We start from the raw sequence: 15,156 nt of genomic DNA, 5'->3' as shown, positions 1-15,156 counted from the left end.
ACAATGGAATCAGCACAATATGTAAATGAGTAAAGGTTTAACTTTGAAAAAAATGGTTTTGTAGCTAACGGTTACAACTTCCAGTTAATTGAAACGCAACTTGAACCATTTTTTGCTCTGACTTGTTTACTTGTACTGGATTTCGATAAAGTACTGCATTTGTGTGCAACATAAAGACTGAGAGCAAACGTATAATAAGTGAGTATCAAAATGAGCACCCCAATAAAGGATATACCATGCAAGAAATATAAATATATATCTATTTATACATATATGTTGGGTTATTGTTACGATTTTCCATAATTAATTGTGCAGATTGTATACGGCGAATACACTTGATCACTCCACCGCCAATTTGAGACTACCTCAGCTTCTTAGCATCCCGAAAAATGCTCTCCAGAAAATGCTGTAACGAACATACTTTTATCTCTGTCTCTCGCAGTGGCTCAAGGATACACGCACAATAATCGTAGTGCTCATCTCTCTCTCAAGCTTCCAACTTCACACAACATCTCTCTCTCATGTTCGCATCGAACTATCCTGACCATCTGGCAAATAATGGAACAAAGCGTACTAACAGACAACCGTTAGACCTGACCATCTGGCGAATAACGGAACAAAGCATGCTAACCGTTAGACCTGACCATCTGGCGAACAAAGCATACTAACAAACAACCGTTAGAGTGCAGAGACGAGAATTTTTACTTGGTACACGCATCCAATTTAATCCCTTTACACTGACAATTACACGTCCTCGTGTACTGTAATCTTAATATTTCAAATATTACCTATAGATCCGTGATTATAGCTTGTGTTTTCTTTAGCTCATCAGTTTCAAATACCATTTGTTTATTCGAAATAATTTATTATACGCTTAACATTTTCTCTTATTTCATAATCTTTCATTATTTTACATTCTACACAAAATTATAAACAAATTTCAACTCTTATTCTCATTGCATAATCAAATTCATTTTAACATTTATTTCATTCCATTTGCTTTTCAGTAATTCAAAATTCGACTCTAGTTATCGTCACTATGATTTTCTTTCGATTAAAAGCATAATCCAGTCAAGAACGCCACACGCCATGTTTCAACTTTCGTCTTTCACTTGTGCTTGCCCAATGACGTAGGTAGCTTAAATCTCAAAACCATATCTTTATCTCATACATTTCAATCAAGTATTGTCATATATCAATCATGCATAAACTTTGCACCCCCATCCGCCATTCACAAACATTTTCTTATCGAAGTCTATTGCAACTTCATTGCAACCATTCCATACTCTATATGGACATTTTGTTTACACATAACATATCCTCTCCTAAGGATATATTATAACCATTTCAACAAGTCTCAGGCGGGCACTCCAATTCCGGCTTCTTTCTCAAATCTTCATGACAATATTTATAAGTTCTCTTATTATGCAATGACTTCAAGATATATCTCCTTCTAGAACTACACTAACCAAAAATGCTCCTTTAAACTTTACATCCAATTTAGTTTGATGCCGTTCTTCATTTTTCAGTAAAACAAAATCTCCAATTTTATGTCGTTCAACTGCTGCTTTATTTTTATCGAAACTTATTTTGTCGTAACTGGCTTGATTGTTCATATTTTCAATTGCCCTATCTCTAGCATTAACTTTATCTACCTCCAACTCTGTATCATACCCAAACGAGCCTCCTTGCCGACAAGAAACTCTAGGGGACTTGCTTTGGTTGTACTACTAACTGTGCAATTCAAGGTAAGTTGTACCTCACCTAAAGCATCTTGCCAAGATCGGTGACCGATTCAACTGCTGATAGTAGATTCTTAAGGGTACTCATCACACGTTCGACATGACCGTTTGCACGGCTTCCTCCTGTAGCTATAAGATGAAGCTTAATCTTCTGTGATGTACAAAATTCTGAAAATTTCCCACTAGTAAAACATCTACCCTGATCAGCTATTATACGCTGCGGTATTCCGAACAAAGAAATAGATGATTTCATTGCCTGAATACAACCGTCAGAATCTAATCTTAAAGTATAAAACAAATAAACAAATTTTGTCAAGGCATCAATTTGTACTATCACGTATTCCTTAAGATCATTCTTCCCACTTAATTTTCCAGTAATGTCGATATGTACCGTGTGCCATGGCACATTCACTTTTGGAATTGAATGTTACTCGGCTTGTATCTTCCCAGATGAACCCTTAACAGTTTTATACGTAATGCAGCTATCGACAAATTTCCTAACATATTTATTCATCTTAGCAAACCAATGATATAAATAAGTTTTGTCAAGAGTCTTTTTCCATCCCAAATGCATGATGGACTCGTGCACTTGATTTATGCATGCGGCACTACTGACAAGCAACGGGTTCTTCCATTTCTCTGAACTTTACGAAACAAGACACCTTTTCTCAACTCATAAGTCTGTACAACATCATCTGTCAACTATTAGAGTCAGAATCCTGACGCTGTTCAGCAGCAAGCCAGTCACTTGAGATTTCTGCCAAGTTTACATGCTTTTCAGGAACTAATGATTTTTCAACTTTGGTGGCTTCCTGAATGTGATTTCTCGATAGAAAAGCCACATGCGCCATGCGCTTTCCTTCTCTATATTCAATTTTGGAATCAAACGACTGCAAATACGCCCACCAACGATGCACTCTTGGTGTCTAATCCATCTTTGTCCGCGAGGTTTGTCCAAGGTTTCTAATTAGTATGAATGGTATCTAGGCTCTGCAGGGGAAGTAGTTTTGCTAAAATACTCTATTACATGAGGACTACCATTGATTCGATGCATTAACATTGCACCATAACCGTCTTGCATCTGTGTGTGACACTTTTGGATGTTATGGATCAAAAATAACAAGTACAGGCTCATTTATAAGGATAGCAATAATATTTTTTCTAATATCTTTCAACTCGTTATTCCAATTAAACACTTTTACTCCAAGTTAAGGAATATATCGGTTTCATATTCTTTGAGAGCTGTAGCACGAATTTTCGAAAATAAGACGTCAATCCTATAAACTATCTTACGCTACGAACTGTTTGCGGTGGTGGCAAAGAATTTAACGCAAGAATTTTTCGCGGATTAGGCTTAACTCTCCAGCTCGTACCTCGTACCCCAAGTATTGTACAGTAGTTTTAAAGAATCCACATTTTGCTATGTTAAAAGAGAATCCCGCTGCAGTCAATACATCCAACACAATCCTCAATCTTTCAATACCTAATTCTATGGTAGATGACACCACCATTATGTCATCCATATAGACTATTACATAAGAATATGCAAGATCTCCCAATGCGCTTATAATGGCTTGAGGCCAAATGTCATTGTCAGATACTCATAGTGCCCATCAGGTGTAACAAACGCGGTATATTCAACAGAATCGGCATGAATGGGTGTCTGATGGTATCCACTAGCCATATCCAGACAAGTAAAATATTTTGCACCCGCAAGCCTAGCAATGTGGTCGTTGATAAGTGGTAAGGGATATCTGTCAGAAACAGTATTGCTGTTCAGTTCACGATAGTCAACGCAAAGTCGATCGGATCCGTTCTTCTTTTTAACCAAGAGTATAGGGCTAGCATAGGGAGAACAACTATGTCGAACAATGTTACAATTTAACAATTCTGTTATCCTTTCACGTACAATTTCTTTTTCATTTGGACTCAAACGATATGGACGCCGCTGCACAGTTTTGTTTGGATTAATTTATCTAATAGTCATTTCACCCGTATTAACCTTTGTGCAAGGGATTCCATCAATAAATGCAGCTGAATAGTCATTAAGTAATTTAATTAAGTTTTCCTTGTCATTACCAATCATTTCATTATCAACATTAAGTAACAAGGCAGATGGCTCAGATACTTTACAGACGTTTACAGATTTAGACTTAACTAATTGAAATTTATCAGGTTTCAAGATGATTTCGTATCCTTGACTAAGCATTTCCTTCCAATTACAATACCATTTGTGAAATGCTTATCTGCTATGACATGAAACAGTATTTCTACAATATTTTCATTAATAATGCATTTAGATAGTTTTTGTAGCTTACTGGAAATGCCAGCGTCGCCAATATCTCGTAATATGACAATATTATTAATAAGTTTTCCATCAAATTTATCGGCAACACTGCTTCGAATAAGCGAGCATTCTGCTCCAGAGTCAAAACAAATCGGAAAGATCTCACCCTGGTGTGTCAAAACTCCTTTTGGCTCAGCCACAAAACATTCATTACATTCCTTCTCAGTAACTGCTCCAGATTTAGCTGCATTGTTCGTGCACTGATTCGCAAGATGCCCAAGTTGTCCACACCGGTAACAGGTCACATTCTGCAAATCGCGATGCTGTTTATTCTCCGATCCAGACCGCTTTAATTTGCACTCCGCCATTTTATGTCCTGGTTTCTTGCATAAGTGACACACGATTTTGGCTCGCTTGTAGTCGCCGCAATATCAGTATTTCCAGCACTGCGCTTTTTATCAAAAGTAAATGCTTTCAGTACCATCTGGAGTTGACATCTAGTTTGTACATTTGACGAAAACACCATACGCTGCAAACGGTTGTCAAAATTGGCAATATGCGCAAGTACCGTGGATACAGCTATTTCCTCGGTGTTCATGTTGCGTCATTTTGTGGTCAATAACGTCACCATACGGCTTGCGTATACTGCAGGGCACTCGTTGTGGGCTGGGCGGCTGTTCAGCAGATTAAGGAACATAACTGCCAGCGTTTCCTTAATCTCGAAACGCTGTATAAATAATTCTTTAAACTGCTCCCAATTAATGCCGGGATAGCAGATCTGCGCAAGCCACACTGAAGCACTGCCCTGCATGCAACTACTCAACATCATGATAAGTGTGCTGCCATCAATCTACTGTTCGTCAATAATAATGCTTGCTTGCACACCATTGAGTCGCAACAGTTTCAGTTACATCTGGGTTAAATTTTGGTAAAACCACTTCATTTTGTGGACGCACAGAAGCTTGCATAGCTCTACACATTTCAATGAAATTGCGATTCTACAGTTCCATTATAGTACGCCACTGATCTTCAGAAAATGCAGGAGTTGGCACTGATCCGACTTCTGATGTCGGATTATTGTTACGATTTTCCATTATTAATTGTGCAGATTGGGCGAATACCCTTGGTCACTCCACCGCCAATTTGAGACTACCTCAGCTTCTTAGCATCCCGAAAAATGCTCTCCAAATGCTGTAACGAACATACTTTTATCTCTGTCTCTCGCAGTGGCTCAAGGATACACGCACAATAATCGTAGTGCTCATCTCTCTCTCAAGCTTCCAACTTCACACAACATCTCTCTCTCATGTTCGCATCGAACTATACTGACCATCTGAAAAATAACGGAACAAAGCGTACTAACAGACAACCGTTAGACCTGACCATCTGGCGAATAACGGAACAAATCATACTACCCGTTAGGCCTGACCATCTGGCGAATAACGGAACAAAGCATACTAACAAACAACCGTTAGAGTGCAGAGACGAGAATTTTTACTTGGTACACGCATTCAATTTAATCCCTTTACACTACCATAATTTAAGATCCAACATATATATAAAATTTCATATGAATAGTTTTTGTTTTCGGCAAACCGCCTGTGAATTCCAGTTAGAGTTATATTTTGATTAGACAGGGCCGCATCATTGACAAGCTAAGAAAAGTAGAAAGTTTAAAATATTTCATACATAAAACCAGTGGATAGAATAAGAATCAAGTCATCTGAATATTCGACAATCAATAAAATTCAATAAAAAACAAAAAAAGCTTCGGCAAGCCGAAGTGCATATATCCTTGCAGCTATTGCAAATATTAAACATTCTTGAAAACTTTAAAATTATGATTTAAGATGCTTTGCAGCTCAATTATTTGATAGTACCTATGGCAGCTATATGATATCGTTTTCCAATTTTAATAAAATTAAAAGCGTAATTCTGAACTGAAAAAAATATAAACTAGTCAAAAGAAATTAAAAAAAAATTACAAAATAAAAAAATTAAATTTAAAAACAAAATAATTTTTTTCAATATTTCTATTATTTCTATGGGAGCTTTATGTTATAGTCGTCCGATTTTGATGAAATTCCAACCATAATTCTGAAATATTTAAACATTACTATATCTCGAAGAACTAAAAAAAAATTAAACAAGAAAGAAAGCAAACTTCGGCAAGCCGAAGTTCATATACCCTTGCAGCTATTGCAATTATTAAATACTTTTGAAAACATTAAAATTGCGTATATGTTGAAAAACATTGAAGCTATGATGACTTGCAGCTCAATTATTAGATAGTTAATTTTTATAATTTTTTTTTATTTATTTTTATGATTGTTCCTATGGGAGCTATATGCTATGGTCGACCGATTTTGATGAAATTTAAACCATTACATTAACCATTACTATATGTCGAAGAACAAAAAAAAATGAAAAACAGCAAAGTTATAATTTTTTTTAATTTTTTTTCCGATTGTTCCTATTGGAGCTATATGCTATAGTCGTCCGATCCGGCTCGTTCAGACTTATATACTACCTGCAATAGAAAGACAACTTTCATGCAGATAGCTTTAAAACTGAGAGACTAGTTTGCGAAGAAACGGACGGACAGACCGACAGGCGGACAGACGGACGGACAGACGGACATGGCTAGATCGACTCTGCTAGTGATGCTGATCAAGAATATATACACTTTATAGGGTCGGAAATGTCTCCTTCACTGCGTTGCAAACTTCTAACTGAAATTATAATATCCTGTGCAAGGGTATAAAAACACCAATGTTATACTTTTTTTACTTTTTTATACCCTTGCAGAGGGTATTATAATTTCAGTCAGAAGTTTGCAACGCAGTGAAGGAGACATCTCCGACCCTATAAAGTATATATATTCTTGATCAGCATCACTAGGAGAGTCGATCTAGCCATGTCCGTCTGTCCGTCTGTGTCTGCCCGTCTGTCCGCCTGTCCGTCTGTCCGTCCGTCTGTCCGTCCGTTTCTACGCAAACTTGTCTCTCAGTTTTAAAGCTATCTGCATGAAACTTTCCCAAAAGTTGTCTTTCTATTGCAGGTAGTATATAAGTCGGAACGAGCCGGATCGGACGACTATAGCAAATAGCTCCCATAGGAACAATCGGATATGTAAATGAAAAGAAATTATAATTTTGCTGGTTTTTAATTTTTTGTTTAGTTCTTCGACATTTAGTAATGGTAAAATATTTCCGATTTACGGTTTAAATTTAATCAAAGTCGGACGACTATAGCATATAGCTCCCATAAGAACAATCGGAAAAATAAATGAAAAAAAATTATAACTTTTCTAATTTTTTTTCTTCTTCTTTTTTGTTCTTCGACATATAGCAATGTTTAATTATTTCAGAATTATGGTTTCAATTTTATCAAAATCGAACGTCTATATCATATAGTTCCCATAGAAATACAAAAATATATAAAATAACTATCAAATAATTGAGCTGCAAATCATCATAGTTTCAATGTTTTTAAACATATGTGTAAGTAAATCATAATTTTAATGTTTTCAAAAATGTTTAATTCTTGCAATAGCTGCAAGGGTATATGAACTTCGGTTTGCCGAAGTTTGCTTTCTTTCTTGTTTTATGATTGTTCCTCTGGGAGCTATATGCTATAGTCGTCCGATTTTGTGAAATTTAAACCGTAGTTCTGAAATATATAACCATTACTATATCTCGAAGAACTAAAAAAAAAATTAAAAACACCAAAGTTATAATTTTTTAAATTTATTTTTCCGATTGTTCCTATGGGAGCTATATGCTATAGTCATCCGATCCGGCGCGTTTCGACTTATATACCACCTGCAATAGAAAGACAACTTTTGGGAAAGTTTCATGTAGATAGCTTTAAAACTGAGAGACTAGTTTGCGTAGAAACGGACGGACAGACGGGCAGACGGACGGACAGACGGACATGGCTAGATCGACTCTCCCAGTGATGCTGATCAAGAAGATATATACTTTATAGGGTCGGAGTTGTCTCCTTCACTGCGTTGCAAACTTCTGACTGAAATTATAATACACTCTGCAAGGGTATAAAAATTATAAAACATCACAGCTATAATTTTATTTCATTTGTTTTTCCGATTGTTCCCATGGGATCTATATGCTAAAGTCGTCCGATCCGGCTCGTTCCGACTTATGTACTACCTTTAATGGAAAGACAACTTTGGGAAAGTTTCATGCAAATAGCTAACAAAAACTTAGAGACTAGTTTGCGTAGAAATGGAGAAACAGCCGGACGGACGGACAGACATGGCATCACTAGGAGATGCTGATCTATATATATATATATACATATAGGGTCGGAAATGTCTCCTTCACTGCGTTGCAAACTTCTGACTGAAATTATAATAAAAGTAGAACGTTCAAAATATTTCTCTTATAAAACCTGAGAATAGAAAAAGAATCGAAACATCTGAATATTCGACTAAGGTTCTGATTATATTTGATAACATATGTATAAGACATTTTACGGAACTTTTAAACAACCGAAAAATCCAGCATTAAAAAAAACAATGGAAACATGATTTAAATATAAATCATTCTTGGTCAGAGATGTTATTATTATTACTATTTCTTTAAAACCCTTTTAGCACATCAAAAGTTACTTTTTAAAGACAGTTGAATCGCGAAAGCGAAAGGACGCTTGATAGAGACAATTGGAGATTTTTTTGCTCTACACTGCCAGAAAATAATTGTTTCCTTGGCGTGAACATTGGCAGCACAAAGTTCGTTGGGAACTTCTGCCATCCGAAGCGTGGTATGGAACTTAATAATCGGAATAACTATTTATTGAGGTACTATCCATCTTGGAAATATTAAAGAAACACTTTAACACTTACATCAGTTTCCGTTTTTTACTGTTTCATTAAGATATACGACTCTGAAAGAGAAACAACACTTCAATTCGAAAAACGAAATATGGGTCTGCTAAAGGTAAGCTTTTTGTAATTCCCCAGTCGTACACGTTCATAGACTGGCCACAATGGTCAATTCAATTCTCAGACTTCTGAGATCACCAAATAAAAATCATTACTGTTGATAAATGATACGCCAATGGTGTAACTGTTTGGTTTGATCTTTATTTGCATTCACCAAACATTCTAAATTAAATGGGTCGATACGCGCGCTACCCTGCGGTTGCGTTGGTAGCAAAAATGTGACTGACTGTAGGTTCGCAGAGTAATACAAGAATAGGCAGAGTAATAGAAGAATAGTCTGAATCAGTTCGTAAACCTGTTACCGTTTTGAGATGAATGGAAAAGTACTACTGTACAGTTGGTCAAAGCTCTTACATATACATATGAATTAAGCTGCGCTTCATGCGCTCGTGTGATTGTGGATATAATAGAATGATAGATAACGCATCGAATTGCGCTTATAAGAGAAGATAAACAAAGTAAACGTATAGGAAGTCTGGTTCCCAAGCAGTCCCTAAATTATTAATATTTTATTTCATTTATTTAATTTATTATACCCGTTACTCGTAGAGTAAAAGGTAGCTATAACAAGTAGAAAGAAACGTTTCCGACCATGGACCGACCATGTGCCATGGCACATTCACATTTGGAATTGAATGTTACTCGGCTTGTATCTTCCCAGATGAAACCTTAACAGTTTTACATAACATATTTATTCATCTTAGCAAACCAATAATATAAATAAGTTTTGTCAAGAGTCTTTTTCCATCCCAAATGCATGATGGACTCGTGCACTTGATTTATTACTGACCATCGAAATGCATGAGGCACTACTGGCAAACAACGGGTTCTTCCATTTCTCTGAACTTTACCAAACAAGACACATTTTTTCAACTCATAAGTCTGTGCAACATCATCTGTCAACTATTTAGAGTTAAGTTTGGTAACGATATCAGTAATTTCAGAATCCTGACGCTGTTCAGCAGCAAGCCAGTCACTTGAGATTTCTGCCAAGTTTACACGCTTTTCAGGAACTAATGATTTTTCAACTTTGGTGGCTTCCTGAATATGATTTCTCGATAGAAAATCCACATGCGCCATGCGCTTTTCTTCTCTATATTCAATTTTGGAATCAAACGGCTGCAAATACGCCCAACAACGATGCACTCTTGGTGTCAGATCCATCTTTGTCCGCTATGATTTAAGAGAATTGCAATCAGTATACACTACAAACGGTCGACCTAAATAATGACGAAACTGTTTAACAGATTCTACCACTGCCAAGGTTTCTAATTCGTATGAATGGTATCAAGGCTCTGCAGGGGAAGTAGTTTTGCTAAAATACTCTATTACATGAGGACTACCATTGATTCGATGCATTAACATTGCACCATAACCGTCTTGCATCTGTGTGTGAAACTTTTGGATGTTATGGATCAAAAATAACAAGTACAGGCTCATTTATAAGGATAGCAATAATATTTTTTCTAATATCTTCCAACTCGTTATTCCAATTAAACACACTTTTACTCCAAGTTAAGGAATATATCGGTTTATAATCTTTGAGAACTGTGGCACGAATTTTCGAAAATAAGACGCCAATCCTATAAACTGTCTTACGCTCCGAACTGTTTGCGGTGGTGGCAAAGAATTTAACGCAAGAATTTTTCGCGGATTAGGCCTTAACTCTCCAGCTCGTACCTCGTACCCCAAGTATTGTACAGTAGTTTTTAAGAATCCACATTTTGCTATGTTAAAAGAGAATCCCGCTGCAGTCAATACATCCAACACAATCCTCAATCTTTCAATACCTAATTCTATGGTAGATGACACCACCATTATGTCATCCATATAGACTATTACATAAGAATATGCAAGATCTCCCAATGCGCTTATAATGGCTTGAGGCCAAATGTCATTGTCAGATATTCATAGTGCCCATCAGGTGTAACAAACGCGGTATATTCAACAGAATCGGCATGAATGGGTGTCTGATGGTATCCACTAGCCATATCCAGACAAGTAAAATATTTTGCACCCCCAAGCCTAGCATTGTGGTCGTTGATAAGTGGTAAGGGATATCTGTCAGATACAGTATTGCTGTTCAGTTCACGATAGTCAACGCAAAGTCGATCGGATCCGTTCTTCTTTTTAACCAAGAGTATAGGGCTAGCATAGGGAGAACAACTATGTCGAACAATGTTACAATTTAACAATTCTGTTATCCTTTCACGTACAATTTCTTTTTCATTTGGACTCAAACGATATGGACGCCGCTGCACAGTTTTGTTTGGATTAATTTATCTAATAGTCATTTCACCCGTATTAACCTTTGTGCAAGGGATTCCATCAATAAATGCATCTGAATAGTCTTTAAGTAATTTAATTAAGTTTTCCTTGTCATTACCAATCATTTCATTATCAACATTAAGTAACAAGGCAGATGGCTCAGATACTTTACAGACGTTTACAGATTTAGACTTAACTAATTGAAATTTATCAGGTTTCAAGATGATTTCGTATCCTTGACTAAGCATTTCCTTCCAATTACAATACCATTTGTGAGATGCTTATCTGCTATGACATGAAACAGTATTTCTACAATATTTTCATTAATAATGCATTTAGATAGTTTTTGTAGCTTACTGGAAATGCCAGCGTCGCCAATATCTCGTAATATGACAATATTATTAATAAGTTTTCCATCAAATTTATCGGCAACACTGCTTCGAATAAGCGAGCATTCTGCTCCAGAGTCAAAACAAATCGGAAAGATCTCACCCTGGTGTGTCAAAACTCCTTTTGGCTCAGCCACAAAACATTCATTACATTCCTTCTCAGTAACTGCTCCAGATTTAGCTGCATTGTTCGTGCACTGATTCGCAAGATGCCCAAGTTGTCCACACCGGTAACAGGTCACATTCTGCAAATCGCGATGCTGTTTATTCTCCGATCCAGACCGCTTTAATTTGCACTCCGCCATTTTATGTCCTGGTTTCTTGCATAAGTGACACACGATTTTGGCTCGCTTGTATTCGCCGCAATATCAGTATTTCCAGCACTGCGCTTTTTATCAAATGTAAATGCTTTCAGTTCCATCTGGAGTTGACATCTAGTTTGTACATTTGACGAAAACGGTTGTCAAAATTGGCAATATGCGCAAGTACCGTGGATACAGCTATTTCCTCGGTGTTCATGTTGCGTCATTTTGTGGTCAATAACGTCACCATACGGCTTGCGTATACTGCAGGGCACTCGTTGTGGGCTGGGCGGTTGTTCAGCAGATTAAGGAACATAGCTGCCGGCGTTTCCTTAATCTCGAAACGCTGTATAAATAGTTCTTTAAACTGCTCCCAATTAATTCCGGGATAGCAGATCTGCGCAAGCCACACTGAAGCACTGCCCTGCCTGCAACTACTCAACATAATGATAAGTGTGCTGCCATCAATCTGCTGTTCGTCCAAAATAATGCTTGCCGTTGCACACCATTGAGTCGCAACAGTTTCAGTTACATCTGGGTTAAATTTTGGCAAAACCACTTGATTTTGTGGACGCACAGAAGCTTGCATAGCTTTACACATTTCAACGAAATTGCGATTCTGCCGTTAGACCTGACCATCTGGCGAATAACGGAACAAAGCATACTAACCGTTAGGCCTGACCATCTGGCGAATAACGGAACAAAGCATACTAACAAACAACCGTTAGAGTGCAGAGACGAGAATTTGTACTTGGTACACGCATTCAATTTAATCCCTTTACACTGACTACCATAATTTAAGATCCGACATATAAGTTTATTTCCAGGATAATTAAAACCCAAAAAATAAGTTTTGAACGTTTTATTTCTTTGAAGTTCATTTTGAGACTGACTTTATTCATTTCAAAATACCCTGATCTAAGCTGTGGGTTGGGGCAGCGACTTCGACGTCGAGGAAGAGACCGCGGCGGTGGCCCAGCTCTGATGAAGAGGCTGAAAATGCAAGGTTTGCAGAATCAGAATTCTGATATTGCGCTGTGGCTACTAACCGGATGCGTGTGTTTATGTTATTGAACTTGCGGGTTCTTGACCGTTGTATTGAAATGTTGCAATGTTGCCATCGACAATGTTGCAATATTTCTCAGTCAAAATGAAGAAATATTTCTGCGATTAACTTATATATAAAGTTTCATATGAATAGTTTTTGTTTTCGGCAAACCGCCTGTGAATTCCAGTTAGAGTTATATTTTGATTAGACAGGGCCGCATCATTGACATGCTAAGAAAATTAGAAAGTTCAAAATATTTTTTATATAAAACCAGTGGATAGAATAAGAATCGAGTCATCTGAATATTCGACAATCAATAAAATTCAATAAAAAACAAAAAAAAGCTTCGGCAAGCCGAAGTGCATATATCCTTGCAGCTATTGCAAATATTAAACATTCTTGAAAACATTAAAATTATGATTTAAGATGCTTTGCAGCTCAATTATTTGATAGTTCCTATGGCAGCTATATGATATCGTTTTCCAATTTTAATAAAATTAAAAGCGTAATTCTGAACTGAAAAAAAAAATATAAACTAGTCAAAAGAAATTAAAAAAAAATTACAAAATAAAAAAATTAAATTTAAAAACAAAATAATTTTTTTTCAATATTTCTATTATTTCTATGGGAGCTTTATGTTATAGTCTTCCGATTTTGATGAAATTCCAACCATAATTCTGAAATATTTAAACATTACTATATCTCGAAGAACTAAAAAAAAAATTAAACAAGAAAGAAAGCAAACTTCGGCAAGCCGAAGTTCATATACCCTTGCAGCTATTGCAATTATTAAATACTTTTGAAAACATTAAAATTGCGTATATGTTGAAAAACATTGAAGCTATGATGACTTGCAGCTCAATTATTAGATAGTTAATTTTTATAATTTTTTTTTATTTATTTTTATGATTGTTCCTATGGGAGCTATATGCTATGGTCGACCGATTTTGATGAAATTTAAACCGTAAATCGGAAATATTTAACCATTACCATATGTCGAAGAACTAAACAAAAAATTAAAAAACAGCAAAGTTATAATTTTTTTTCATTTATTTTTCCGATTGTTCCTATGGGAGCTATATGCTATAGTCGTCCGATCCGGCTCGTTCCGACTTATATACTACCTGCAATAGAAAGACAACTTTTGGGAAAGTTTCATGCAGATAGCTTTAAAACTGATAGACTAGTTTGCATATAAACGGACGGACAGACGGACAGACGGACGGACAGACGGACGGACAGACGGACATGGCTAGATCGACTCTACTAGTGATGCTGATCAAGAATATATATACTTTATAGGGTCGGAAACGTCTCCTTCACTGCGTTGCAAACTTCTGACTGAAATTATAATACCCTCTGCAAGGGTATAAAAAACACCAATGTTATACTTTTTTTTATGATTTTTCCTATGGGAGCTATATGCTATAGTCGTCCGATTTTGATGAAATTTATACCGTAATTCTGAAATATTTAACCATAACTATATCTCCAAGAACTAAAAAAAAATTAAACAAGAAAGAAAGCAAACTTCGGCAAGCCGAAGTTCATATACCCTTGCAGCTATTGCATGAATTAAATACTTTTGAAAACATTTAAATTATGATTTACTTGAGTATATGCTGAAAAACATTGAAACTATGATGATTTGCAGCTCAATTATTAGATAGTTATTTTATATATTTTTATTATTTCTATGGGAGCTATATGCTATAGACGTCCGATTTTGATAAAATTTAAACCATAATTTTGAAATAATTAAACATTGCTATATGTCGAAGAACTAAACAAAAAATTAAAAAACAGAAAAGTTATAATTTTTTTTCATTTATTTTTCCGATTGTTCCTATGGGAGCTATATGCTATAGTCGTCCGATTTTGATGAAATTTAAAACATAATTCTGAAATATTTAACCATTACTATATCTCGAAGAACTAAACAAAAAATTAAAAAACAGCAAAGTTATAATTTTTTTTCATTTATTTTTCCGATTGTTCCTATGGGAGCTATATGCTGTAGTCGACCGATTTTGATGAAATTTAAAACGTAAATCGGAAATATTTAACCATTACTATATGTCGAAGAACTAAACAAAAAATCAAAAAACAGCAAAGTTATAATTTTTTTTCATTTATTTTTCCGATTGTTCCTAT

The 15,156-nt window shown here is 35.9% G+C and overlaps 1 protein-coding gene across 1 annotated transcript in view; it reads right to left on the bottom strand.

Annotated features, from left to right (window-relative positions):
• The window catches only part of LOC108146931, a 176,524-nt gene that overhangs the window by 46,387 nt on the left and 114,981 nt on the right, over window positions 1–15,156 (bottom strand).

The sequence above is a fragment of the Drosophila elegans genome, unplaced genomic scaffold (assembly GCF_018152505.1).
Source record: "Drosophila elegans isolate 14027-0461.03 unplaced genomic scaffold, ASM1815250v1 contig_3, whole genome shotgun sequence".
NCBI lineage: Eukaryota > Metazoa > Arthropoda > Insecta > Diptera > Drosophilidae > Drosophila > Drosophila elegans.
This window is presented reverse-complemented; position numbering and strand designations above follow the sequence as displayed.